The following is a 26,010-nucleotide window of genomic DNA, read 5'->3' as shown; positions in this document are numbered from 1 at the left end:
AATGAAGCCTTAGCAGACAAACAACATTCCTAGGAACAATGAAATACACAAAATATATAAGGTTCTATTAGCAAAGTTTATGAACAGTTTGGTTCCCAAAACCACTTTATGAATTGGGCAATTCAACTTATCTTGATAAGAAAGGTCTTCAAAGCTGTGAGAATGTCAGCTGTTTTGTTTGGCCATTGGCGTGAATGACAATTGGTGGGAAAATCAACTTTGATCTTTGTAGGGTTGCGTTTGGGGTTGCTAACTAAGAGGGGGAAGAAGCATCTAGATGCTACAAACCAATGACATCCCATAATATCAGAGGGTAGAATGCAATTGGCTAAGCCAAAAGACAATTGTTAACAGTGATTGTTTTCTATTAATGATGATTGGTTCATAAATACCACAGAGGCGGAAGAAGCGAGCTTGAGAAATGTTTAATTGTAGTGACTGATGTATTGTCAACTCAGAGTGAAACTGGAATGCTCAAGGCCTTCTCTTGCCGTAAAGTATTGAACTCCCAATGCTAACCTCTCCCATCGATCGCTGGTCAATAACATGGACATTGACTTCGTGAGTCTTTGTATTAGTTGAGCTTTTTGCCCGTACCCAACTTCTCAAAATATCCCACAACACGTTCCCTTAGCTCACAATCCTTCAGTGTGTTGCTCCTCCAACACCCTTACTTTGAGTCCTCCGGATGTGATCTCTTGTCCCTTAAGTCCCGGTTCTTTGTCTTCTGTGGACAGACAAATAATTATTTCTCCAAAACGTGTTCGCGGCAGCCATCCACCAACCAAATTGATCCAGCTGCTTCAAGAAACTCTCCACCCCGATGCTCTAACCCTCCCCAAGCTTTTGGATCAATATTATATTCCAGTACTGAAACATGCCTCAGAACAATGCTCAGTTGTGTCATTCATTAAATATTTGTTTAATTACAGTGAATGGATATTTCATTGCACTTTTGATCTGCTCCCTGAATTGAGTCGCCACACAAATAAATGTGTTTGTGCAACAGCTTCAATTCCTCAGCATCAACCCAACTCGTTAAAAGGTAAATTCCGAAAAGTTATAATTCCTGTTATTTGCTCCAGTAATGCTATAATATGAGACATTAAAAACATACACCAACCACAGAAGGATGAAGCTACGAGATATGATGAACAGTAAAATCCGAGACTTCTTTCTGTTCTCAATCTCTGGATCACTGTGATTCTTTCCCTTTCTCTGACCCTTTAGTGTCTCACAGACTCGACTGGCAACCAAAATTTATCTGACTGTCAAGCGTTGAGCAACATAATTAAAGCAAATTAGAGAATTGGACTTAAAACCCAATTAAACCAGTCAAATGCCATCCATCCTGGCTCAGTAAAGTAGAGTGGATTGATATAACAGTAGCACGGCACATTGTTGATGATCTCTCCGGGTTGAAATGTAAAGTAGAATGGTATATTTTTGATAGAGAGAAAAATGCAGGTTGTTAATAGAACCGCAGCTGCTGTTTTCTTGTTGCAATATTTCGTTCTCAGTTTCGGAGAACAATTGGCTCAGAATCGATCAAGGGAGAAGGCGACAGTGAACCAGATAGAACAGTCTATGGCTGCACGGCGTACGACATTGATGACATTACACAGGGTTGATGTACATAAAAATTCCCGGGGAATAGTAATAAACAATACGCCACAAGTTGACCTCTGAGATGATGACAAATAGATCTGCTTCTGCCATCGTCACCAGGTAACGATTAGTGGAGGTAGAGAGGTTGCATTGTCACCGGGATAGAATCACAATTGCCACAAAATTAGCTGAAAGAGAGGTAATAAAAATATACTGAGATTTACGAATGAAACATTCTCCGTCTCTAACTGAGACAGTAAGGGCCTCATGCTGAGATAGGTAGGGGCGGAATTAATTTTTTTAAAGAAGGGAATGGACCCTCAAGATGACCACTTGCCCGTTTAATGGAGTCTGGGAAGGGAATGGGCAGACAACCTTTTTCAGGTGATCAGCATGTAACAGAATTTTACAGCTAAAGTAAGATTTATTCGGTGGAGTCAGATATTTCTTTTCAGTTCACATAGTGCACAACTCTTTGTACAGTTCTACACTGACATACATGCATGCATTGTCAGTGGTGTCAAGTTCAAATCCTGGACAGAACTCAGTACAATTCGACTATAGTACACAACCGCAAAAATAGGAGATTACTAACTTTACTCAAAGATGTTGCATGCACTGAGGTCTGATTAGTATCTACACAATGTTCCTTTAAAAGCAGGAGCAGGGCAATTCAGAAACCCGTTAGTTTGATACTGAGATATTTTACCAGCGAAAACAATGGATTCAAACACTTCATGCAATTCAGGACATTTGGCGCAACAAAATAAAATCACTTTTTTATTGCCTGTGAAATTGTGTCCCCAAGACCAGCATGTGACATCATCAATCGCACAATAAAACAAAAGAACAGTTGAGACACATATTTGCACAACTTTAATAGTTATAGTCACTTACCAGGAAGACCAATAACCAACAAGAATAATGTAATATATTTTCAGGATACTATCGATAGGGTAAAACATGTTCTGTGTGATGTGATCTGTTCCTTTGTGGTAGGGCAAGCGACTCTGTATGAAACTTAAATCAGTACGTGCCTAGAGTGTTTAATTTATACAATGTTCGACCTCCTCGGGGATGTGCTCGATTACAACATTCATCACGTTGTTTTTAGCTTGATTTGAGCAAACATATTTCAACATCGATTTATGAACATATAGCTATAGACCCAGCTTTATTCTGAGATTATCACAGAAAATTCTATTTTCGGTGCTATGCATATAATTTCACCAATGATAGGTATAACTCGCGTTTTCTTAGAAAGGTCATTGTTCTTGCAAACACCAGGGAGCCAATTACTTGGATAGGTGCTGGTGTAGTGAAAAGGTCACTTGGTGAGAATTCAGGAAACCGAGTCTAATCCTCTGGTGGCAGCCTTAAAAGCCCTGCCATTGCAGTTGCTTGAGCAGAAATGCAATCTTGCAACTTGAAAACCAACAAAGCCTTGTCTACTGATGACGATGAAAGCATGGTTAATTTTAGTAAGCACCCATTTGTTTCGGAAATCTGTAATCGTTACCTGATTTGGCCCATATTTAACTCCAGACCCTCGTTAAGTGGCCTCTGAAACGACCAAGATAGCCGCTTGAATTATAAATGGAAACAAAAACATATGGATCACCGAGCACCACGATTGGTGCCAGAAATTACAATAGCGTACACGTCATTAACTACGGCAAGATCTCACATTCCAACATCTGGGAGCGAGTTGTAAATGAAGCAAAAGATTGATATAGTAATACTGAGGGAATTGTACATTGTATCAACATCCCAGACAACATCCCAGATACGGTCAGAGTTGGTGACATGCTGTCATGTATTCGGCAATGATTTCCGAGAGACGGCGGTGGATTCCTCAACCACCCCCGAACCGAATGAAATTTTATGGCATCAGATCAGACATGGGCAAGGAAAAGTCCTGCTGGTCTTCACCCGCCCATGTGCTTCGCCAGCGCCTCGCCAAGCCTCAGCTGATAAAGCTAATACAGGGAAATTGTGAGCACGCGTCTGCAGTATTCTGTACCGCATTGGCCTTCTTATTAACGGAAAAATTAGAATCAGTTTGATGCATTTCAGATGAGGTTTACGAGATTAATAGCAGTATTGCGTCTGATGGTGAAGTTGTGTTGAAGTTACACACACATCCAGTAAAACTTGGAATATTAATAAATGAGTTGAAGGACGTTCCTCGGACAATGTCATGTACGCCTATCCGAATTGCTCCATGTACAGGTATGTTCATATACGTGAACTGAGGGTGAAAAAGGCACCAAATGTTCTCTGGAAGAAAGAATAGGGAAGACCAACTTTAATTCACCCTCACCAATCTCTCTGTCGCAGATGCATCGATCCATATACTGTTGTCTGTTTATGTCGCATTAATCTGACGAATCGTACTGGTCGGATAACGACAGCACCATGTGAAGATGAAGTTCTGTCTCGAAATTTTGGATAATCTCCCTAGTGTTGTGTGGCACGGCCATCATGTTAGATGGGAAAAGTTCCAAATATTTCGACCTGAAAACATGATATCCTTCTGTCGTTGAGGGCCATCAGCGGCAGCAGGGCACTTTTTAATCATTACCTGTGACCTCAACGCAAGTCATATCACCCATACTATCATTACCATCAAATTTGATAGTCAATCTTCATTCAATGAATCGAGCAGAATGGCATGCCAGGATAAGAATATGGCATACCTAAAAATATGGTGTCTGTCGTTTGAAGAGACAACGCAGGGAAATGATAATCAGTGGAAGCACCGTGTGATATCCAAACCGAAGCATCCTTGCAACAAGCAAATCAGTTTTTTTTTTGTTCGACCCTGGGATGTGGGCAGCCCCAGCTGGAACAAAATGTATTACTCACCCTTTTCCTTCTAGGTGGTGGAGCAAGTGGACTTGGAAGGTGTTTTAAAAGGAGCCTGGCAGTGTGTCTTTTAGATGGCACAAACCGGTGACATTGTTCATTTTTAATTCATTCGTGGGACATGGGCATCGCTGGCTCGCCAGAATTTATTCTCCATCCCTGATAGCCCGTGGTATCGAGTGAACTACATTGCTTTGGCTCTGGAGTCACATGTAGGCCAGGTAAGTGCATTAGGGAGCTGAGATGGGCTTTTCCGACAATCGACAATGGTTTCCCAGTCACCAGTAGATTATTAATTCCAGTTTGTTTTTATTGAATTCAAATTCCACCAGCTGCTGTGGCGGAAAAATCAGCTGAATATTCTGAATTAAAGTACAGTGATAATACTGCTCGCCCATCTCATCCTTTCTGCAGCTTTGGTGCAGGTATTTTTGAAGAGATCATAAAAGCATTTACCCTCCACTCCTGGATGTCTCTTGAGCCAAGCGAGTTCGGTCCATGGGGCTGGGATGTGAATAGGTGTATTAACCTCTGGTTGCTCCACTTTAATCGAAGATAAATCAACACATCAACTTTGTTCTGCGGCAAATGGCACAGTGGTTCGCACTGCTGTCTCCCAACGCCAGGGATGCAGATTGATTCTAGCCTAGGGTGACTGTCTGTGTGGAGATTGTACGATTTCCTTGTGTCTGCGTGGGTTTCCTCCGAGTTCTCAGGTTTCCACCCGCAACCTTAAGATGCGGTTTATGTGGATTGACCATGGTCAACGAGACTAAGTAGGGCCTCAGTAGAGTGCACTTTTGCAGAGTCAGTGCAGACCCCATGGGACGAATGACATCCTACTGCACTATAGGAACGCTATGGATTTTATGGATTATACTGGTGATAATAGTGTAACATACCAGCAGTATCTTTTCCATCATCACCGATGAAGTCATTATTGCTCATCTCCCCTCTAATCAATGGATCAATGAATTGAACTTAAAATCCAAACTACTTTGCTGTCAAATTATCTGCTAAATAACTCATTCCTAATCACAATCTAACAGTTTCAGAATTTGAATCACCTCCCTTAAACTCCCGCTCAGTCTCTTCTGCTTTAAACAAAGTATAACCTTTCTGTTGAACCTTTCCTCTTCGTTACAATTCTCCAATTTCAGAAAAGTGCCTTTTTATTTCTATATAATATCTGGTGGTTTCATCTTTCCCTGTGTTGTGGTTACAATGCCAATGTATATTATTCTAGTTGTTGTCCACAGTGTTTAATGCAGAGTAGTCATAAAAGGAACGCATTGTCAAGGGGAATGAGGAAAGCGCGGGGAATATGGTGTTGAGGATCTGCCATAATCATACTGACGGGCCCAACAGGTTCGAAGGGACATATTTTCGACTCCTGCTTCCCTTTTCGATAGTTTGAAGTATTGCAAAGAATGCACATTTGTGAAATTAGTACATTGAAATTCAGGGCATGAGCATTTTCTTTCATTTCAATACTTTAGTGGTTCACACTGTCGACAACTGTGACTTGAATTCAAACAAATAATTCGCCAGAAACACCTCTTTCAATGTCGTTTTGTGGTTTTTTTTATTTCCTGTGACCCCTTAGTGACTGCAATTGAAATAGAAATACTGTTGGAATTCCTATCACGCCTCTTGCAACACAAAAAAAATAATGTCACAAAGCCTTTTACCACAAATGACCGATTGTCTAAAATGTTTTCACTCTTCAGTTCAGGAAAGCACGACAGCCAAATGGCGGCTAGGAGTCTCTTGCCAGAAGATTCCGATAATAATCATGATACGCTCTGGATGATGTTACAGTTCAGGGAGGGTCGAATTGCTTAGGGCTTAGGTGATGAGGAGAGGTGTCATGATGGACGCACAGAGATAGTGAGTAAGCCGCCAGTTCGCATGCACATTCAGAATGTATGTGTGTAATATGCACCATTCTGTATAGCAATGCCTACCTTCCTAACCAACAGTCGTGCTGCAATCACCGTTTATGTCTTTGGATCTGCAATTCCCCTTTTCTTTGCAAACTTATCCAAACCAACATTTCCCTGTCCACACAACACCCTCCTGTCCCTATAATTCTCCCTATCCAAAAGAAAATCTCCATCTTTAAACTCTCCATCCCTGAAAATTCACCCAGCCACCGTAACAACCTTTATTTCTAAATTATCGTCCCATCCCTGCAAGTGATTCACAATCTCTATTTTTTTTTCAAATCCTATATCTCCGTCATTGCAGTGTTCTCCACCTTACCTTAGAAAAGAACGTATCCATCACCACAATACTCCTGCGTAAAATCCTGGAGCCTCCACTGCAGTTTTACTTCCATAAATCTATCCAGCCTTTGTAACTGGCGCTATCACCATAACCACTTCCAGCCAGTACAACACTCCCAATTGGTTTGAAACACTCCAGGTACACCAATTATCCGAGATCTCTGTGTTCCTCCAGTTTAGAATTTCCTTTTGGAATTCTTGTTCGTTATTTTATATCGATGAAACACATTAAACCGGACCAACTTCTGAATATTCCCTTAATTTCATTTGCTATTCCACACCCAATTGCACATCTTCAGATAGGAATTTACAACAAACCATTATCTTAAATTGTTGACCAGGCAGAAGATTCTAATTGTAAAATGCCACCAATTTTAACACAGAAAAAGCGACCAAAGATCGAATTTCCAGCAACGATATAAAATCGCTCAATTCAGGTTTCGCATTTTTATCTTTACAATTTCCTCTCTGCATTTAGTGAACACTTTAATATCTCCATTTATTTTGTCTGTTTCATTCATTTTGGGAGGCAACGGGAGTCCATGGAGTAATACAAAACAGAATAAATATAAGGACAGTATCCGAAATCAAACAGTAATTCACTGCACAACATGGAAACAGGTCATTCGGCCTACTGTGCCGTTCCGGGGGACATATATATTGATGTACTTTCCAGCTCTTGGCCTGTCGCCTTGTAAGTTAGCCTTATTAAAGTTCATACTACAATCCTTTCATAAATTTAATAAACGCATCTGCCTCTCTCAACCCTTGAGCCAATGCATTCCAGGTCTTCGCCACCTCTCCGTGAATAAAAACAGCGTTCCCATTATATACCCGGCAATTTATCCTAAATCTCTGCACACTAGTTATCAAGCTGGGGTCACTCTGGGACATTTTCTACCTTGACTTGGACATGACACACGGGGAGAGTTGCTGCTAGATTTGGAATGGGAAGTCAACCTGTTTGCTTTGAGTATTGTTGTTTTGAGCGTCTATTTTTTTATTACTTTATTTGATGTGGCGGTTACCTTTTACGCCAGCATGTATTTTCTATCCCCAGTGCCCTGAGAAGTTGGTGGTGACTTGCGTTATTCAACGGTCACTGTGTGTGACTGTTGCTGGTGAGGCCATCGTTTATTATCATGCTTCACCTGCCCGAGAAGTTACTGGTGACTCTCCTCCTTGAACCGTAGCTGTCCCTATGATGTAGAATGTATATCTATCCAGACGTGAAGAGGGATTTCCACGTTCTCACCTGACGCAAGAGAAGGAATAGTGACACGTTTCCCTGTGAATGTAGACTACAACGTGACTTAGAAGGCAAAATGGGAGTTATTTAGCTTCAGTCAAGAAATTACTGGAATTGTAGGTTATTTGTCGCAGTGATGACAGTGCCCAACTCTTCAGCCATAAAAAAAGAATCACGTTAATTAATGCCGCTTGTGAAGGGAATCTGTCATTACGCGGCGTGGTCTGTTAGTTAATCGGGATTACATCTGTCTCCTTGCTTCTTACCTGCCTTCTGAAATGGCCTGACAAGACAAATAACATAAAAAATATTAGAGTCTGCAGAGGACAGTAGTTGAAGAATGGACAATGATGTCCTTCGAACGATGTACACAGTCCGTGAAGAATGTTAACAAAAGAGCTTTGAGGTGAAAAAATTGACGAGTTGTGCTTCTTCAAAATGTGGATTCAAAATGAATCCGGGCAGCGGGATCTGGCAGTCTATTTTTCTGAATTGTAGAAAGTCGGTATTCAGGTGCAGCATGTCATAAAAAAGAATACAAATGCGATGTTGCCATTTATTGCAAAAAGGAATGGAGTATAAAAGTATAGAAATGTTGTTGCAATTTTATAGGATGTTGGTGGGACAACATCGAGAGTGTAGTGTCCAGTTTTAGTCTCCTTATTTGAGGGTGGATCTGGTAGCATTGGAGCCAAATCAGAGGAGGTTGACTAGATTGATTTCGGGGATGAAACGGTTGACGTATGAGGAGAGATTAAAAGGTTTGGCCTGATACTCGCTGGAGTTCAGAAGAATCAAGGTACATAAAATGTTAAAAGGCATTGATAGAGTAAATATAGAGGAAATGTTTCGTCTTATGGGGAAATCGAGAACAAGAGGTCACAGGTATAGGTTGAGAGGAGGGAGATTAAATCTGATATGAGGAGGTCCTACTTCTCGCGGATAGTGCTGCATTTGTGGAAAACCTGTCCCATAGCACGATGGAGGTGGTATCCGTGAATGGTTTCAAGAAGGAAATGAATACATTTATATTTTTTAAAAAGGGTAGAGAGACTTGCTGAACAGGTGGGGAGGGGGATTTGAAACCAGAGAGAGGTCAGGCATATCATGAATGAGTTTGCCTATTTCTGGCCTAACTTCCTATTTTTTCATGTTCCAAATCGGTCCACCATAGTTGCTGCTTAACCTTCAAACTCCTTTTTAATGCGCAAAGGAAAATGTTCGATGTGGAGGCGAACTTCGAATGTTGGAAGCTCTACGCACTGCCGCCGTGTTGCGCACCCCCACCCCCCGTACCCTTTCGCCCCCCGCTACCCCCTCCGCCCCCCCCCCACCAACGCACCGCTCCCACCCCAGAATAATGTTATTTCATGCTAATGAATCAAACGAAAGCTTATGGGAGATCAATATTATGGAAAGCCAGGAGTAGTACAGAAATTGGAGAGGTAAAATTCAAAAGGAAGTTGGAAGAACAAAGCGATGGCATAAAGGAATGCTGCCATTCAAAATCAAGGGAACCCTGAATATGTTGTATTAATATGTCGGGTATCATATAGAAACAAAGGAAAATAAGAAAATTAAAAAGCAACCTATGTACAGAGCAGAGGGTGCGAATAATGAATATTCTGTGTCCGTTTTTATGAAAGAGGCGATGCAGCCAAACAGGAGTAAATTAAATATTGAACGTGATAGATCTAAACTGGGATGAAGGATTAATTAGATTAGCATTTTTGAAAATATATATTACACCAGAGCCAAATGAAATATACACCAAGCTGTAAAAATAAGTTGGAGGAAATAAAAGCAGAATGTTTTGCAATCATTTACCGATCCTTCTTTTATACAGGTGTTTTGCCAAAGGATTTTGGAGGATTTCTAATGTTTTTACTTTGTTTACAGAAGAGAAGTCAGGATAGATCATATAATCACAAGTCAGTAGTCTGACTACGTCAGTGAGGAAATTATTGGATTTACTTCAGTATAGGCTGTCACTCAGAAAAATATGGAATCATCAGAAATGTTCAGCATGAACTTCTTAAGGGTTGGTTTGGTCTGATGAACCTGATTAAACTGTTTCAGGAAAATGAAAGGATAACATCCGAGGATAGTAATGTTGGTGTGGTCTAAATTAATTTTAGCAAGGCTTCTGACAATCCAGGGAAGTGTAGCAAGCTGGATACAACTTTGTCTCAGTTGCAGGAAACAAAAACGTGCAGTGGCTGGTGAGTGTTCTTCTGTGACTGGGAGGCAGTTTCCAGAGAGTTTCCACAGGTTTCAGTACGAGGCGTCCTGCTTGTTGCGTACATACTTATGATTTTGACTTTGATGAAGAAGGCATGAAGTTTGCACACGAAGTAAAATGTAACCGCGTGCTTGATTGTGAGGAGCGTAGTTGCAGACTGTGGGAAGATGCTAAATAACTGGTCCTGTCGGAAGAAGGGAGGGAAATGGAATTCAATTCAGAGAAATTTGAGGTGGCGTACTTTTGAAAATCAAAGAAAGAAAAGGTAGTTCCCATTAATGTGAGGATGCTGAAAGTAGTGGTGGAAATGAAAAACTTTGGAACATATGGTCACGGACCCCTGTATGTAATCGAACAGGTTGACAAGCTGGTTAAGGAAACATATTGAATCATTTTGTTTGATAACCGAGGCTGAGAGGTTATGCTTCGGCTGTGTGTAACATTACTTAGGGCATAACTTGGTTATTGTGTAATGTTCTGGGCACCTCATGAGTGAAAGACTGTAGTTACACTCGAAGGGCCATAGGTGACATTGACAATCATGTTTCCGGTATTGGAAAATTGCAGCCATGTGTAAGGATTTGAAAGACTGCAGTTCTTTTCCTTGAAACAGAGGAAGCTGATGGGACATTCGATTGTGTTTTCGGAGATTGTGAGGGGTTCTGGTCGAGTGAAATGCAAGGATCCATATTCCTTACCTGAGAGAGCAGCGAATTGGACATGAAGGGCCATGGATTAAATATGGCTGATTAAAGGGAACGTGTGGAATTTTTCAAACAGATTGTGTCTGAACTCTGAAAGTCGCTGCCTGAAATACTGATAAAGGCACAAAACGTCACCCCATTTAAAAGGTGTACGATAAGCATCTGAGGTGCTCTCGCTTCAATGGACACGGGCCAGGTTTGGAAAACAAAACATGGGTAAGCCAAATGTCGTGGTTTTTCGCTGCTGCGATGTGAGCTGAGTAACCTTTCTATTTTCCGTGAAACGTGGCCTCATCAGCGACAGTCACACATAGTTACCGTTGAATAACGCAAGTTTTGTAACTGTGTGAAAATGAGGTATGTGCTGGGATGAAAGGGGAAAGGATACAACTGGCAATACGTAAGTTGCTTCTCAGGAGAACCTGCACCGACATAATGGGCTGAGTTTCCCTCTGGGCTGTAACTATTTGAGCTGTCAAATTCAATTCCCCTTTCATAATTCCTTATTGATCCCATTGAATTATTTTATGATTTCCAACTATATAATTATCATGCTCTTAAAGGTAGTTGCGATCATTTTGCCAAGCAGTAATGTTTAGCTCATTGCGATTAGTTCCCCGCTTTATTTCCCCCCTACTCACGCCCTGCTACCTCCCCCCTCCGTACCGCCCCCCCCCACCACCACCGCCCCCATCCCCCACGGCCCCCCCTCCCCTACTCCCCCTCGGCCATTCAACATTCAAATTGTTTCTGAAATATCAAGTCTGTGACATCCACTATCTTCGAATTCACCTCTCTTTTTGAACCTTACGACGGAGGTCGGCAATCCAGATGATTTGTTCCCACGTAGCACCCTGACTCACTTCAGTACTGTTTTATCTTACTCCTGACACTGAATCGTACTCGTTCCCTATTTTCGTCCGACCTTTCATTTCATGGTACATCTGAACTCTTTTCTCATTGCCAATTAGAAGTGCACCTCTCTCTTTGAATATTGAATCTACGTTTATTCTCATGGTTGTCTTTTTCTTCTGTTTACAGACTGCACAAAACTATATAGGCTGTTTTATGTCACAGACTTGTGCAATAATTAATTCCCTTGATTCGACCATTAAAAAATATAAGTAATCATTTTCGAAACTCTAAAATGTCTGATGGTTACTCTATAGTCTGGCACCAATGTCGTGACATTAACAGCGCATTACATTCATACATGGGCCATTATCGTCTGTGAGACATTTATGTCTCAAATTAAGTTGATTATTTTTTTTTAAAATGTCTCGTAAGTATTTTATTGGCAAATGGTGTTGCCTATAGTTACCATGAATAAGGCACCGAGTCTATATTTGAAAGCGTGCACCGATTCAGGCTCCATTTAAATTTAAGTTGTATTATTTTCACTCTTCCTCCGAAACTCGTTTGTTTTCATATCATTTCTTAAACTGTTCCCATTATACACTACTAGATCTGAAATCGATTGTTCCCTTCAGGCTCGTTGCCATACTGAGCTACAGTACTTGTTTGTGTACATTCCATTCGCTGCATAAATACATAAATTTCCTCTCGGACTTCTCCATGTTCTTGCATTTTATTAGCAGCGTTGTGTGGACTGGTCGCTGAAGTTTCGCCATTGTCGTTCTGAATTCACGAAATTGGAATGCGTTGTTTGTTCAGTGACGGTAACGAACGTCAGCTATTGCGTAAGCTGATTTACTCAGCTGGGCGCGGATTGTTCAATAAAGTGGAGCGCTTAATGATCTCAGGTGCACTTCCATAGGAACTGCACAACAGGATAGTGAACAAACAACCTCCTAAAGAATGGAACGGCCATTGATCCTAAAGATAGTCGACATTTATTATCCCGTGTTGGTAGCCATTGGTACCCCCGGTAATTAAGTATATTCTCCTGTTTTGTCGTTGCTGAATATATCACTGTGAATGATTATATCTCAGAATGAAAAACTCTTGCTTGCATAATCACTTAGGTCGCGGGTAAGTAGTGAAAATAAGCAGAAAATTTTGAAGATTAGGCAGCCGTCCAGGGTCTCTCTTGTTTGCAAGAGTGACAGAATCCGACTCAGATTCAATCCCTGTAATACAGATTGCAAGACTGAATTTCCGACACTCTAGTTGTTTCAATGATCAGCTGAAGAAAGTGTTTTTATTCATGATTTCACAGAAGTTGGACGCTAGTATGTGTTGTCCAGCATTTATTGTGCTTGTGAATATGTTGATAAAGTTCCATTATTGCATTGGCATCGTTGATCCCTGTCTCACTGTTTTTTTTCCTGCTGACACGTATAATCAATAGGGAATTTAAAATCCATTTTTAGAAAAATAATGTTAGCAAACTCTCGACTGGAAAGAAACGTTACGCTTCCACCAGCTCCCGTTCAACTCCTTAGATGCTCCCTCGCGCCCTCAAAAAATGGTAGGAATGTTGATCTTTGAAATATGTTTTTGCTCCTTTCTCTCAGTTGACTATTTTACTTGATTTGGTTTATTTCGAATTATGGTTCAGAAATTATATTGAATGTTATTTGCATCTAATGCTGCTCCCCCGATTGCTGTCTCAAGTAAATCGCAGGGACGAAATGTAAAATCCCACTACTTGCACAATGAGCCGGCATTAGTAACATCAAAAAGTGGGTGTGTAAATTGTGCTGTAAAATCTTCGTGTTGGCATTACCATTTTTAGCGATCAGCACAAGAAATTGTTTTATGCTCAGATACATGCAATTTGTTTATTATTGCCGAAGATTAACAATCATTGAACAATCCATGAACCATTCATTATAGAACAGGATTTTTCTGATTAAATACTCGCATCATATGACACCACTCGTAATAATCCATCTCTGATCAACGCCTTGACAGGCTGTTTAGTCATATCAATTTTCCATACACGCCATCAGCCTCATTATGTCCCTATCCCTGGATTTAATAAAGTTCGCAATTCAACGACAGGTGCACTTAAAATAAATTCCACTGCCGTTTCCGTTACTCACAGAGGTGTCTAGTTTCTCCAATATCCTGATCATCCCTGGTTCAAAGTCGGCTCGTCCATGAGAGCCAACTCCAGGTTTCCGAGATCTGAATCGAACTAAACTGCTGACTACAGAACGAGCTGTTGGTCTGCTCCCCGTGTCAATTGATGTTATCAATAGTTGCGTTTCTTCGGGTAATCCTCTCAGCTCCAGCGAACACAACACTTCAATGCATGATCATTTTAAACTATTTCCCATCTCCGAACATCATTTCCTCCAAAGAATATGCTTGAGCAGACTGTTTCCTTTCTAATAAATGTCAATCTTTCTCAGAAGTACATATTTAAATCCATCGAAAGAGATTCAACACCAGTTAGAGTACCGGCATGGCTTTACCCTAAGCAGCAAATAACATTCTATATGATCATACCAAAGTGTGCTCGCCCGACTTAACCTAACCGCAACCTTTGGCACAGTTGACAAGCTATCCTCCTCTAACGTTCTGCACTGCATTGGAGCTGACGGCAATCACGTCGCTCATTAGCATGGTTGCGTTTCTTTCTCCTGTTGGGAAATGGTAGCACAATGGGTTGCTGACGGCCGCGTTCTTAATATGGTGCACATAAACATCCAAATGGCAACTGTACAATGCTGCACAATAGAATTCTGAGCAGGTTTCGAGCTCAAAGAATTAAAATGAGTGTAGCAGTGCGATCAAGGATTGACTTAGTGAAGAAACGATCATGATTATTAATGTACTGTTCCATGCTTGGGCAAGGTTTTTAGTGGAGTTACCCAGGGTCAACGTTGTGATGTTTGTTTTTGTTTCTGAATTAAGTTAATGACCCCGACCTTATACGTCCGTGAAAACCGCAGGACTGGTTGAGAGAACAGATAATAATCATAATAATAATAATTATTATAATCATCATCATCATCATAACCATAATAATCATAATAATAATATGCTATATCTCGCACTTCAGAAATAGGAGAATGCAGAGTAAAGGGGTTAAGTTTGACGAGTACAAGTCAAAATTTCCATATTATTGTCGCCACACATTAGGAACGATGTAAAGACAGCAGAGAGAGTGCAGAAACGATTCAGGAGAACGTTCCTGGGATGACGAGCTTCAGATTAGAAGATAATGTGGAGAGGTTTGGACTGTTTACTTGAAGGAAAAGGCGACTGATTGGAGAATTGATCGAGAGATTGAAAACTAAAAGAAGTGACAGAGTAGATTGGGAGATAATTTATCAATCGTTAAAATATCGAGAACAAGAGTTCACAGATTTAAAACAGTATCAGGAAAAAATGTTATGAAGAACAATGTTTTTTTTAAATGCAGCGACTGTTCAATACACTGCCTGAGAATATGGTGGAGCCAGTTTGATTTGAATAATTGAAATTGGCTTTCGACAAATATCTGAACAGAAAGATTGAGCAGGTTTTCAGGGAAAACAATCAGAGTCGGGCGAGGTGAGCTACTGATTCGGAGAACAGTACGGACGCGAAGGGTTAAATGTCTTCTTTCTGCACCAGATCAATTATATGATTATCTCTGATCGTTATTTATTTAATCAAAACCCCAACATAAATTGCAATTGTCTGTCTTCCCATTTGTACACTGTTACCTCTCATGCCGAGCTCAAACCAGAATTTTCCATTTCCCCAATCCTATTTCTTTTTATAGAACATCAACCAAAAATAGAATTCTTCTCAAGTATACACCGATGACAGCGTGCTCTAAAACCCAGTCCCGTTACTTGATTCCCCCAATGTCGATAAATTATCAGCCCGTGTATTTGATATTTCTTCGTGGATGATCTGATATTTCCTTCCTTTCAATATCGGAAAGGAGAAAGCCATTCGATCTGGCCCCTGCTTCAAACCTGGTTCTCGAACAATCGCCTCCTAACTCTGCCAAGTAATGCTATGAAATGAGAACGAAATGTGTTGAAATTTAGTGTCATATTTGACCACGTTATGGGCTTCTAACTACATACTGACACCGTCACTAAATCCGCCGTTATCCACCTCCCAAATAATCTCCGACTTTGCGCGGTCCTGGTTAATGAAATCCTCATTCAAACATTTGTTTTCTCTTAACTTTGCCAGTTCAATCCTGGCCGGCTTCCTACATCTTGACCTTTATATACTTGAAGCCAGCCAAATCTCAACAATCCTTGAAATTGTTCACAACAAATTCTGTCCAACTTGCACGCCTGTGCCAGCTGGCCTATGTTATCTTCCGCCAAAATAGTGCCTCAATTACAAAAAGCTCACCCTTCTTTGCAAACCGTTCTGCCTTTCTATGTTTTCTCCTCAAAAAAATTGCTTAAAACACTAAGACTTCCCGTCTTTCACCGAATGTTGGCGTACCAATCCAGCATCATCTTTGGTGATATTGTGCCTAGTTTTGCAAAATAACCTTTCCGTGGAGTGCCTTAGTACACTATATTCGATTAGAAACAAGAGACAAATCTAAGCTGCTGTTGCCTCAACTCGCCTTTCCTGAATTGCAAATAAGTTAAGTAGTGTGCTCCCGACCTGTGGGAAACGTCGTGGGCAGGGCAACAAATCTAATGGACCAGTGAGTCTCCTGCTGACATCGGGCAGAACAGTTTAAAGTGCTTCGCATTGGGAAAGAACTTGCGGGAGCAAATGCCTGATGGATGACTACGTGATCACACAACGTCAGTGCCCTATCCGCCCGCCATTCTTTGAGTCTTGAGCGTCTGTGTTTCCATGGTGTGTGTATGCCGTGCTCTTTTTCCATTCACCACACTGAATCCGATTCGCAAAGTAAATATAAAGGATGTGCAGTGTTCAAACTGAGTAATTGGAAAACAATGTCACCAGTGCTTTCCTAATATTGTAAAATGAAATCACGATCCCAATTTTAAGTGAGAACATATCTGTACATTGTGCCGCAATACCTGGAGAGATGTTGCGGAACGTCATTCTTAACGACCTGTTCTGCCTCTTTCCCACAGTGAATCTATTGATAATAGTGACACTCTGCAGAGGAAACTGCGGCATTTCCAAATGTATGTCCATTTATATGGTTGCCATGGGGGCCACAGATCTACTGGTCACGCTCATCCAAAGAATTGCGTTTCAAATTCTCAGAAGACGGTTTCCATATTCATTTCTGTCCTACACTGTTGTTTGCAAGCTAATGACGTACTTAACTTCTACCAATGTGGGTTTGTCGGTGTGGTTTACAGTTGGCTTCACATTTGACCGGTGTGTAGCCATATGTTCTCAGAAACTGAAAACCAGGTATTGCACAGTGAGAACTGCATCGACCGTCATAATGTTTGTTTCTGTGTTAATGTGCTTAGAGAACATCCCGTTTTGGTTTTCACATGAACATACACAAATCGTGAACAATATGCAGTGGGGTTTCCGCCCAAGTGTGGCCTTTTTCACGTCGCCTGCAGGTAGAGCCTACATCAAATTGCAAAGTATTTTATTTTCATTGATCCCATTTGTTTTGATATTGCTGTTCAATTGCGTAACAGTGAGGCGAATTGTAGAGACGAATATTGCTCGCAGGAGAGTCCGCATTCCCAGGATTGAAAATCAGCGCGATCCAGAAATCGAGAGCCGAAGGAAATCAATTGTTTTGCTGTTCGCTGTATCGGCCAATTTTATATTGTTGAGTCTGACATCGGTGGTGAGCCATTGGACTAACAGCCAAGTTATTGACATCCGACCTGATTATACATCTTCTGCACATATTGCCACTGCAACCGGATACATGCTCACACAGTTGAAGTCATGTACAAACACGTGCATTTATGTAGCGACGCAAGCGAAGTTCAGGGAAGAATTATTTAATATCGTAAAATTTCCTTGGATATATGTTTTGTCATTTTGGAGAAATATGAACAATCAAACCCAAAAATCCCCCCCACCCCCACCCCCCCCCCCCCACCCCCGACCCCACGCCCCCTGTTTAGAACATGAATATGTCCGTGATGTTCTATAAAATGGCCATATTCATGTTGGGGAGAAAATACATTGTTGGTTTGAAACTATTTCCTGCTTTCAATGCCATGTGCTTGATTTCGGATGCTCTCCGAGATTGAACAAATCAAATTAATGTCAACATCTGCATCCACAGATTCAAAGCGAACGGTCATGCTGGAGATACATATATGAGATAGATCGCATGACAGTGATCACAGCCTAGAATTCAAAAACACGATTAATACATCATGTTTGATTAATACATTTGCCCTTTAGAATACAGATATGGGATGGCATGTTATAAATTTGTGTCTTTGGAGCTTACATTTACTTCTAGATATAAATGCGACCTGACTGGTGTTCCCTTCACATTTCGCTCACCTTTATTCCCAGGGATAAGTGAAGAGCCCCATATCTCCCAATCACTGTTTAATAATGGGGGAATCATGAACTTGACTCATCAATGTAAGTTCCGATTTTTTTCCAGATGTTATCTTCACTCTCATCCGGCCTTGAAAATGTCAATTGATAACAGTGGAACAGATCATTCCGACGAGCCAGACGTTGTCGACATTTAACGTTCAGCAAATTAAATGGTTCCAATTATATTACTCGATTTATATGAATATCATGGATCAATATTTATTTCCGCGCGTATTTATTTTCCACCTAGATTTTCGAATAATTCATGTGTGCAAATTCCACCATCTGCCAGTTCTCCTTGTAAAGAGTTTATCTACGGTCAATTCTAGATCTTTTTGTCCGCTGATAATTTTGACTCAGGCTTCTGGTTTTTGATTGCTCAACGAATGGAACTCCCTGCATCTATCAGTCAAGTCTCCCTTCGTACAAACTATGTGGGCACCACTCGACAAATACAAACCTGATATCAATACACGAGCGAATGGAAGTCGGGAATTGGAATGCAAGTAATTCTGCTTTGCAGGCAGCCAGTTTCCTGATTATAAAGAATAACGCGAAGAGTGTGCTTCATTATTTGAACATTGCACTAAATCTAAATATAGTTGTCTGTGTGTCTGTGTGTTTGTGTGTGTGTGTTGGGGGAAGGGGGGTGAGCGGGGGGGGGGGGGGTGGTTAGCGGTGGGTTCGGGGGATCCCCAACACTTCTCTCCCATCTCCATAATCCCTTCCATCCCCATCTCGACACAGACACGCTTAATTTCATATCTAGCCAGATCAGCCTGAAAGGAGATACCATTTTCTTTTAAATGTAATATATTGCATTAACGTGGTGCGACACTATACTTCCAACAATTCTATAATTGACTCTGAAGTAATAAGCATGTGGTGTCCATGATTAACATGTTCAGGAGAATTATTCAATGACAAGACGGCACAGGACGGCATGGTGGCAGAGTGGTAGCACTGCTGCCTCACAGCGCCGGAGACCTGTGTTCGATTTCCGCCGCGTGTCGCTGACTTTTGTGCAGTTTGTGCGTTCTCGCGTGTCTGCGTGATTTCCTCCAGGGGCTCCGGTTTAAAATTGGGGCGGCATAGTGGCATCGTGGTTAAAACCGCTGCCTCACAGCTCTAGGGACTCGGGTTCGATTTCCGGCTTCGGTCACAGTCTGTGTGGAGTTTGCATATTCTGTGTGTGTTTGCGTGGGTTTCCTGTGGGTGCTCCTCTTTTCTCCCACAGTCCACACATGCACTCCCAATCCCTTATGTTGATTGGACATGCTAAATTAACCTTCAGTGTCCCAGAAAGCGATAGGCTCATGGGATTGGCAGGGTAAGTAAGCGGGGATAAGGCCTGAGTGCGATCGAGTGTCGATGCAGACTCGTTGGGCTGAATGGCCTCGTGCACGGGACGCATTCTACAATTCATTCTGTGAAGACCGAAACCCTTAAATGAAATGATTTCCTTTTCCTGAAAATTTCAATGCATGAAAAAACGTATTTAGGGGAGAAGATATGATTTCGCGTTGAATTTCAATAGAGTCAGAGGCAAAGAGTGCAGAGAAGACACTTGGGTGGATCGCAATACTCTCATGAAAATAACTCACGCGATAAAAGAAAGTTTGATGAACCGATCCTAACGCCTGTTCATGTGATGGTGTATTTTTCACTTTTAAAAAAAATGTTAGTCACTCCAACATACTCTTTGGCCCTTACTCTCATCTCATCAAACACAGACACTCACTTAAACACTTACTCTCTATAAACCACACCCACATATTCACTCAAAAACGCTTCACTCCCAGAAACTCTCACATACTCTTTCTGACGCACTTAGAGTTAGACAATCTCACTCACTCCCACACATTAACACATATAGACATTCACTCCCATATTTTATTTCGAATTTTCTCACTCATATACATTTAACAACCCGCTATATCACTCGTACTCTCACTCTGAAACACTCTTTGCTTTTTCTCTCTCTCTCTCTCCCTCCCACACATGCACTCCCAATCCCTGAGACATGTTGGCCAGCCTCTTCACCAAGCCTGATATATATCCGCGCCCCAGCCCGCGCACTGCCTCTACCCCAATCCTACCTCCAACTCCCACCCCGTAATAAACTTCCTCCCCGAGATTACACTGTCTCACTCCAGGATCTCAGAGCCAACCTCACAATCTTGCGCGCTCCAACACCAACCCCATCCTTTTGAGCAATCTTCACTTTCTCCAACTCCACCACTTCACCCGCCAGGTCAAGGGCACAGCACTCACTCTCTGGCTCCTTCCACTGCCCTCTAGCCCACTTGGTCTTCTCATTCTTCTAGTTCTGAACCCACACATGAATTCGGGTTGGAGACATTCAAGCAGGATCAGCAGTCTGATTGGGTAAACATGGGCAAATATCTTTCCCAAGATATTCCTCATGGCGATGTCTCGTTAGCTGTTGGAAATAGTGCCCCCCCCCCCCCCCCCCCGCCCCCTTGCTCTTTCAAATGCTTACAATATTATTGCTGGTCACCATTCATCGGCAAATTCTTCAGAAAGAGTAAACTTAATCATAGGCTTTAATGGGTGAAATGCTTCCAAGTTACCAAGCATTTGAGGCAGAACTTTGCCTTGTACCGTGAGGAAACACAGATCATCTTAGGTGATCTAAATTGCACCGCAAAATGTTAGAAATTAGGTATTTCAAAACGTGAGGAAAGGGTTTTTCAATGCTGATTAGCAATAATTTATTTGGAAATTTTGAAAGACATGCTGAACAATAAAACTCAGTCTAGGGTTTATTCTTAAAATGGGTTTGTGTATCTGTTTATACGAAAGTACTGACGGACTCGGTATAAAAATTGGAGTGAATGTGAGGTGTATCCTACTGGGCAGAACAAATGTGACGTTGGAAATTACTAAGACTGTTCTAAAGTTGGAAGAAACAATTCTGACTATTTCACAGAATGTAAGGAAGGGTCCGTTAAGTTAATTGACAGATCAATTGGACTTGGAAGTTCTTACAGAGGAATGGAAAGCTGAGGTCATTGAATAATGAAGCATTTAAATGTGCAAGGATAGCCGGATGGACAAGTTATCCCAAAAATGAGGCAATTGAGCAGCTAAAATTATATTGCAAAGATAAATATGAATAAAGAAACTTGAAGTGTAAGAGAAAGGCATGAAAATAAATTCGAAATGGAGAAGGTAACAGTGAAAAAAAAGGAGAGAGAATTTGAGGTTAAAAGAATAAGGGTTAAATCAGAATCACTGGATCACCTTGAGGACAAAAGTGTTCCAGACGAGAATCTAGTGGGGAGCTGTTTAGATTAATTTCACCTCTTTCAAAGGCTGGGAAAAGGGATGTGGGAACATTTTTTCATCTTTTGAGAAGGTAGAAAAATAGATGAAATTACCATCAGAAATTTGGAAATTACTTATAAAAAAGCTGGTTGTTCGCGCTCGTGAGGTGCGTGCACCTTTGCCAGGAGAGGCATATATTGATTATGATGTGGGAAATAAAGCGATTCTTCGTCTGGATGAGTTTGTTGCAGAGGCATAAGAGCAGAACTTTTCAAATGCAAAATAACGTGAATGAACGTTTATTGAATGTGGGGGGGGGGGGGGGGGGTAAAACGGAACAATTTCATCGTTGCTATGGATATCAACCGTAGTTATAACACAAAAGGCCCTTAGAAACGTGATTATTTTGGAATAATTGAAAGATTCACTTCCGTTGGTTGGTGGTCCTTATGTCAAGGGCCAAAAATTAAAAACAGAGAGACAGGAGTCAGAACCAGCAACTGATTATGAACTTTTCCACCATTCCATAACGTTTCCTGTCATCCTTTTAAACACGAAAATAAACATTGGGAAGAAGAAAGGGAAAAATGTCAAGACGGAGAAACAACAGGTGGGAATCGTCAGCAAATTTCATATCTGTGAAGAAGGGGAGGTGCTGAGGGTGGACGGGACATTCGGATGTACAAGTGTTTCCATTGACGCCAAGTGCAATCTAGGTGGGAAGATGGTTGGGAATTAAAGAGTTTGCAGTTGCTGTAGTAAGAATGGTCGCACAAAAATTAAATAGCTATGAAAATGTAGTAGCGGCACAGAAGAAATGTATCCATTTAAAATTTACAAGAAAGTGGTTTATTTCTCAAGTCAATTGAGAGAATTATTTCAGGACCATTGAAAGAAATCAGACTTTGATGTTTGGCAAGCTCTGATTCAAAGGGAGAAATATACCATGATCATCTCAACAAATAAGTAAGCGAAGCAAATTTTTGAGATCTATCGGAGCAGACCAATTGTTGATGGTAGCTTTCAGTGCAATTTGTGCTACAGATAATTTTATGATGGAGAAAAAAATATTAATATTTGGCAATAGTAGAAAGGATGAACCTGTTCTTTTCTGCAAAGGAGTTTGCTCATGAACAAAAAGGAGTAAAACACATTGAAATTCAATCATAAAAAGCAGACTGAATGACTAAGTTTTTGAACTCTCTCGAGGAAAACTTGAAAAAGGAACTTAGCAAAAGTTGAGTTTCAGTTAAAACTTGGTGAACTTCCGGCTCAGAAGTATTTATGAAATATTATCGAACAAACCTTGAAGTTGGAAACTTAATGTGGGTAAATGAGAATAATTGGTTGATTGCAGAATTTAAAGCAAATTAACGAATTTTTAGAACTTCATCGTGAAAAAAGCATGAGATGATTGAACTTTGACAACATTAAGAAGATGGATGGCGTGGCGTGTCATAATATTAGTTATTTTTGTGAATGAAAAATCATTACTCAATATGATACAGTTGATTTAAAAAACTCATCCAAGGAAAATTATTGTGATAACAAAGTACGTAATGGGCTATAACAAATAAAACGAAGACGCTGCAAACAATAGAAATCATGAATTGTCAACAGGAGTGATGTGAGGTTCGTATGAAGTGGATGTAACATCAGTCTCAAGAAATATTCATTTAACAAAGACTTACTTCATTGAAATTGGTGGTGTAATGAAGCAGTGTTCGTTTGAAGTGAACTCTATTTTGTTTCGGGACTTTTGAAATACGGTATAAATTTAAACAATTTAATTTATTGTTCCTCGTTTGGAACGGGTAATGTTCCAGTTCGATTCGTTGGAAACGAATGTGTTTGCATGCATGGGGGTGGCGGGGCTGTAAGGGGGTGTGGGGATCGTTAAGACAGGAAAAATAATCATGAGTAGGGCAAAGAAAAATGAGATTGCTGAGCAACCAGGACGCACTTCAGGAAAGGCAGACATTGTGATTATATTTTAGCTGAATTCACATGAGATGGATTTAGGAAGCTATCAGGAGAAACCTTATATTACAGGGCGATTAGACGTGCTGAGTCGATGGGCAGAATTGTGGCAAATAGAACATAAACCTGAAAAGTGTGACGTGATGCATATTGGGAGGTGTAACAACGCTAAGGAATACCTCATGAACGGTAGGACTCTAAGCAGTTAAGGAGACAAAAGGTCAACTGGGGTGCATGTTCGTCGGTTCCTGAAGACAGCCGGTCAGGTGGACAAGGGGGTTGGAAATTTTTATTCGACATTTGCCATTATTAGCGGAGGCATAGAATATGGGAGGTTATGATGGAGTTGCATAATACATTTAGTCGTCCACAGACAAGAGTATTGTGTACACTTCTGCTCGCCGCACTGGAGGAGGGATGTGATTGCACTTGAAAGTGCACCATTGTGTTGCCAGGGCTGCAACTTTTCAGCGAAGAAGAGAGGTTGCGATTGTTTGTCTTTCAGCCGGGATGGCTGAGGAAGGGTATCAGATTGACGGGCACAAAGTTATTAAGGACATAGATGGGATAGATAGGGGAAACGTTTCCCCTTAGTAAAGAGGGCAGTAGCAGGGACATAGGCTTACATAAATTGCCAAGTGATTTATTGGGGAGTTAAGGAAAACCTTCTTAACCCAGAGGATCGTGGATATCTGGAACTCATTACCTGAAAGTGAGGTAGAGGCGGGAATCCTCACAACATTTAAGATGTATTTCTATGAGCACTTGGAACAGCATAGTATACAGGGTTGCAGACCAAATGCTGGGCAACGATGAGATTATAGAGATGATTTTTGGCGGGTGCAGGCATGAAGGACCAAAGGCCCTCTTTCTGTGCAGTAAACATAACTGTGAGAGTTCTCAACTCTGTCAGAAGAAGGGAAAGGGGACGGTAAAGAATGCAGACTTTCCAAAATAAACACCGTAAACAAATGAGCAACCAGACATGGAAACTACAAAATCAAAAGAGACGTTCAAGGAAGTTTGTAATCAAAGGTGCAAACAGCAATTGGAATTCGAACCAGACACTCGACATTGAAGCGACAGTCAGAGCTGAGAATGCTTTGGCTCTTGAGAAGCCAATGATATCTTCAGTGACCATAATGTTTGTATTTTTTACTGGAGCCAATTGAGCGGTAGTTGAAGTAATTGTAGAACAATTTTTCGATGAATCTTTGTGCCTGTGAATAAGATAAAACACACTGAAGACAACAGAGTAATGAAAAAGGAGGTATAAAACCTGGAGGTGGATTACTGTTGGGTACTGTTGAAAGAAAGCAATGTTTGAAAGAAGATTCCAAAGCGTGTGCTCTTGAAACTGGAGTTGGGAATTGTCCTTGAGAAAGGTAGAGTCCAGTGAGATAATTTGGCTCACGTTGTAAGAATCATGCGAGGGAACTTGAGAAGAATTTGACACAAGTTCACTTGGGTGGCGTCAGCCACCTGATTTCAGAGTGGGACATGTCGGCCCGCAGACAGATTATGTTTTTTTTTAGGGTCTGGGTGTTTAGCGAGAATATTATTACGTAAGATGTATTTTGTAATCTCTGATTATCGGTTTGGCAATACAGAAGAATGAGGGTTGTGGCAGACGATGAAGTTGGATGTTGTAGCTAAAGGCAATCGTGATGTTGATAATGGCGCAAGGCGCATAAAAGTGCCTTGTTTTGATTTTTCTGATCGTTTCTGCAACTATCACATTGGACTTGGAGATAATGCCGCCGCACTTGGTGCAACACATCATCGTTTTGATAAATAGAGTGCCGCTCTGTGTTATCATTCCTTTGATTTTGTTTTGAGACACATGATACATGTATTTGGCGGTAAACCAGTCTGCTTGCATTTCCCACTCTTGTTCGTTCTATCACCACCTATGATAGAACTGCTCTGACAGATATATTATTGAGGACTCGGCCAGCTTGGTCGGTAGTGCTCGCCAAGGGACCATTGATGATTGAAATTGAAGTCGCCATTCAGGTTTCCTTCGCCACTATGAGTGTTCCGTTGGCGTTAGAATGGTGTTCACGAGGAAGCAGTTCTGATTCACCTGTTCAAGTGGGTAAGTATACAGTGCATGTGAATGAGCAAGAGGCTACCGTGCACTGTTTGATTTAATTCCATGAGACTTCATGGGTTCTAACATCAATATTGAGTATTCCCAGTCAGTTCCATCCGGAATTTTCATCCTGAAACCGCCTTGTTGGGTTTGCCAGCTTGTGAGATGCTGATATCTGTGTTATTGCTTGCAAGGTGACGATGTCATGATGTTGCTTGACTAGTCCAAGTGCCGTTGCACCAATTTTGGCACAAACCCCCATATGGCATTAGGGAGATATTTGTAGGTTTAAGAGG

Source organism: Mustelus asterias, chromosome 16 (genome assembly GCF_964213995.1).
Source record: "Mustelus asterias chromosome 16, sMusAst1.hap1.1, whole genome shotgun sequence".
NCBI classification, from domain to species: Eukaryota; Metazoa; Chordata; class Chondrichthyes; order Carcharhiniformes; family Triakidae; genus Mustelus; species Mustelus asterias.
This window is presented reverse-complemented; position numbering follows the sequence as displayed.